Below are 4,923 nucleotides of genomic sequence, written 5' to 3' on the forward strand. Positions count from 1 at the left end.
TCTCCCTTGAACAGGACTTTCCCCAGGCCCCTGAGGGACACTGGAGAAATATGAAAACACAGCACATAACTTGAGAACCTCTGACTGGCCACTTTAGGTCCACTGAGGCTTAGATGGCCTGATGACTACAGAGTCATTCCTGACAGACTCTCAGGAGTGGGATTCTGATTGCTTTACACATGCTGACTAGCATCTCAGTCCAGACTGACCGTCTCAGACACAATGACTGCTCCAGGCACGCACTGAAATAAAAATGACAGCTATGGCTTACACTCAGCATATTCCAGGTACCATGTCTAGGTGTTTTAAGATAATAAGTATAAGCCGTAGTTATTACTTTTGTTTATTTATATTTTATTTGTATATTCTTTTAGTTTTTACAACAGTTCTATAAGGTATGGATATTTGTGTATATTACTATTATTATCATTCTTATTTGATACACGAGGAAACAGCCACAGAGACTTGATAACACGGCTATAGAGGGGCAGAGTGGTAGGTGAATCTCGTCAGCCTGGGCCCTTCGTCCACATTCTTAATCACCACCCTGAGTTTCTTTGCTGGCCCAGTGTGGACGTCACTCTAAGCTGCAGTTGTCCACGTGCTTTATCTGTATAAACAATGGGCCTTCAGTGTGGCATGGTTTTTGTGGTATTATTCCAGCTATAGACAGGTACCCACTGAGCTTTGGGAAACTGCTTATTTTGATTTATAGATACCAACAGTGGTGATAGACATTTAGTAATTGGCAGAATTTTCATCTCTTTTTACATCAGACAAAGAAGTTTTACTCTGTCTGGTGGTAAATACTTTTTACTTGTTGTGAATTCTGTACAATGCCTTAGTTAGTATTTGTGAATGTATATATTTTTGAGTTTGTCTTAAGGACTAGAGTTTGATTTCAGTGATTTATCCCTGTGGTTTTAGTCACCAACAGCTGAGTGTTATTCTCTCAACAGCATAATCATTAAGTTCAGGAAGCATTATCTGAGAAAAATAAAAGTAGTAATTAAAAAAATTAAGTACAGCTATTAATATTCCATTAATTGTTATTAATGTAGGCCTTGCCGGTACTGCTAATATAAAACACAAAGGGCTAGTGTTTAGAAAATTAGTGCATAGAGTGTTATGAACATAAACTGGAAAAACAAAAACCCCGAGGCTGTGTACTGGCCTTCATTAGATTGGTTGAGAAAGCTGAAAGCTATCTGTTAGCGTACTGCATAAATAACACTTGCCAGCAATGTGTTGAAGACCAAAGCATTTGCAAAATGATTAAAAACTGAAGAATGTCTTTTGAGGCTGTGGTAGTCATGGCATCAAGTTCAGGTCAGTTCAGTCTCTCAGGCATGTCCGACTCTTTGCGACCCCATGGAAAACTCTCTTTTCCATGACTACTGGAAAAACCATAGCTTTGACTAGATGAACCTTTGTCGGCAAAGTAATGTCTCTGCTTTTTAATATGCTGCCTAGGTTTGTCATAGCTTTTCTTCCAAGGAACAAGTGTCTTTTAATTTGATGACTGCAGTCACCATCCAAAGTGATTTTGGAGCCGAAAAAAATAGTCTGTCACTGTTTCCATTGTTTCTCCATCTATTTGCCATGAAGTGATATGACCGGATGCCATGATTTTAGTTGTTTGAATGTTGAGTTTTAAGCCAGCCTTTTCACTCTCCTCTTCATTTGCACTCAACACCAAACACAAGTCTGTTGAGTAGGGGGGATTTCTTATGTCTGAAGTGATTGGGAAACTTAGACAACTCTGGAATGCCACATGGGAGGGGTTCAATTCAGTTCAGTCGCTCAGTCATGTCCAACTCTTTGTGACCCCAAAGAGTCGCAAAAGTGTGCTTTGGACTGCAGCATGCCAGGCTTCCCTGTCCATCACCAACTCCTGGAGCCTACTCAAACTTATGTCCATTGTGTTGGTGATGTCATCCAACCATCTCATCCTCTGTCATCCCCTTCTCCTCCTGCCCTCAATCTTTCCCAGCATGGGGGTCTTTTCCAATGAGTCAGTTCTTTGCATCAGGTGGCCAAAGTATTGGAGTTTCCACTTCAGCATCAGTCCTTCCAATAAATATTCAGGACTGATTTCCTTTAGGATGGACTGGTTTGATCTCCTTGCAGTCCAAGGGGCCTCCTTGCAGGTGGGGTGGTTTGAGTAATTTAATCCACCTAACTAGGATGCCAAACTAAACTATAATTTGGGGGAAGTCTATAATTTTCATTACTACAAGGACACAACACAGTTGAAGGAGGCCATAGCTGGGGAATAGATTGCAACCATGATAAACCAGCTTGTACAGCATGGGCTCAGATGGGGCTTATCCACGAGCAAGCATGGCACTTAAAAGAGCAGCAAAGTTATAGTTTTGAATGAGGCTATTTTGGGTATATATGACTTGGAGAATTCAAAGGCTTAGGGAAGCCTCTGAAAACAGCACTGGTGTTCACAAAACAAATGCAGTCTTCAGCAGTAGTGATGAATCATATGTGACAGCCACACCCGCATGAGCCCTCAGCCTCATTCCTCAGAGGATGTATAATGACTAAAGATGTATAATGACTCGTTTCAGCCTTAAGCATGTGTAACACTTAATGAGGCTGACGGGGTTTATACCTTCAGAACATTAGTCTTTAAAAGTGTCTTTTGAGCTATAAGAAACCTAAATGTCTTGGAGGTTGGTTTGCTTGTGTTTGTTTATTAAGAATCTGGAGAGGCTTAAAACAAGAATATAAATAAATCATTGTAGAATTTAAATAAAGAACATAGGAAGGCAAGAGTAGGATAAATATAGAAATGCTGGGAAAGACAACAGTGAGATTGTCTCTAGGCTGATGCATTTGTCTCTGTAGTCCTCATACAGTGCAGAGCCACCCCCAGTAAAGCCTGTTGGATAGTGACAAACGGTGGTGGGAATGAGTAAGTCACGTGGGTTGTCATATTTGACTTGAAAGTTCAGAAATTTAAACAATGCCACCCACAGCCGGCAGCAACCACCATTGAACAGCCACATGTTTATTTCTTCTTGTTTTTCAGTCACTAAGTCACGTCCAGCTCTTTGTGACCCCGTGGACTGCAGCACTCCAGGCTCCTCTGTTCTTCACTGTTTCCCAGAGTTTGCTCAAATTCGTGTCCATTGATTCTGTGATGCTATCTAACCATCTCATCCTCTGACACCCCTTTCTCCTTTTGCCTTGAGTCTTTCCTGTCATCAGGGTCTTTTCCAAATAGAACCATCTAAAAGTTATATGCTCTTATACGACTGATTTTATACATGGTAGAAAAAAGTGGCAATGGGGGAAGGAGCCATTCTAAGAGACACCAGAGTACTCTGTTCTTAACAAGGCTTGCCCTCAGGAGAAACCAGTCAGCTAGAGCTAACTTGTCTTGTTGGGGTATTATTAGAGAGTACTGCACTAAGGGGAAGGGAAATTCTCAGGTCCAGCCCACTCTAGCCACCCTGTGCTACCTAAGGGGAATGGGGAAACCTAAGATACACGCGCGTGAAGTTGTTCTCAGTCCAGGGGTACAGGCTCACTAGAAGAACCTAAAACTGCTCTTTAAAAACAGTATAAAAGTAATCAAGTGAGTTGTTCTTTTACTACCCAAATCAGAATCCAGCTTTTTTTCTTCAAAAGGTAATTTAAAATTCCATTAGCAATAATCTGAAACTGAGGGAGTCAGTGGCTTTTAAAATGAAGCCTTTGGAATCCAAACAATACTTGAATGGTTTTGGAATGGGCAAAATGGGCAGTTTGCTTATTTTGATGAATTTGTAACTTTGGAACTCTATGGGGGCTCCCCAGGTGGCGCTAATGGTAAAGAACATGTCTGCCAATGCAGGAGACATAAGAGACATGGGTTCAATCCCTGGGTTGGGAAGATCCCCTGGAGGAGGGCATGGCAACCCACTCCAGTATTCTTGCCTAGAGAATCCCATGGACAGAGGAGCCTGGAGGGCTACAGTTCATGGGATCACAAAGAGTCAGACATGGCTGAAGCGACCCTGTTAGAAAAATGAATTTGTGAAATACACAGTTTTTTAGCAAGAAGAGGTAAGAAAGCCTTCCTCAGCGATCAATGCAAAGAAATAGAGGAAAAAACAGAATGGGAAAGACTAGAGATCTCTTCAAGAAAATTAGAGATATCAAGGAAACATTTCATGCAAAGATGGGCTGTATAAAGGACAGAAGTGGTATGGACCTAACATAAGCAGAAGATATTAATAACAGGTGGCAAGAATACACAGAAGAATTGTACAAAAAAGATCTTCATGATCCAGATAATCACAGTGGTGTGATCACTCACCTAGAGCCAGAAATTCTGGAATGTAAACTCAAGTGGACCTTAAAAAGCATCACTACGAACAAAGCTAGTGGAGGTGATGGAATCCAGTTGAGCTATTCCAAATCCTGAAAGATGATGCTGTAAAAGTGCTGCACTCAATATGCCAGGACATTTGGAACACTCAGCAGTGGCCACAGGACTGGAAAAGGTCAGTTTTCATTCCAGTGCCAAAGAAAGGCAATGCCAAAGAATGCTCAAACTACCGCACAACTGGACTCATCTCACACGCTAGTAAAGTAATGCTCAAAATTCTCCAAGCCAGGCTTCAGCAATACGTGAACTGTGAACTTCCAGATGTTCAAGCTGGTTTTAGAAAAGGCAGAGGAACCAGAAATCAAATTGTAAACATCTGCTGGATAATGGAAAAAGCAAGAGAGTTCCAGAAAAACATCTATTTCTACTTTATTGACTATGCCAAAACCTTTGACTGTATGGATCACAATAAACTGGAAAATTCTGAAAGAGATGGGAATACCAGACCACCTGACCTGCCTCTTGAGAAACCTATATGCAGGTCAGGAAGCAACAGTTAGAACTGGACATGGAACAACAGACCGGTTCCAAATAGG

This window comes from Bison bison, unplaced genomic scaffold, assembly GCF_000754665.1.
Source record: "Bison bison bison isolate TAMUID 2011002044 unplaced genomic scaffold, Bison_UMD1.0 scf7180017864209, whole genome shotgun sequence".
Classification (NCBI taxonomy): Eukaryota; Metazoa; Chordata; class Mammalia; order Artiodactyla; family Bovidae; genus Bison; species Bison bison.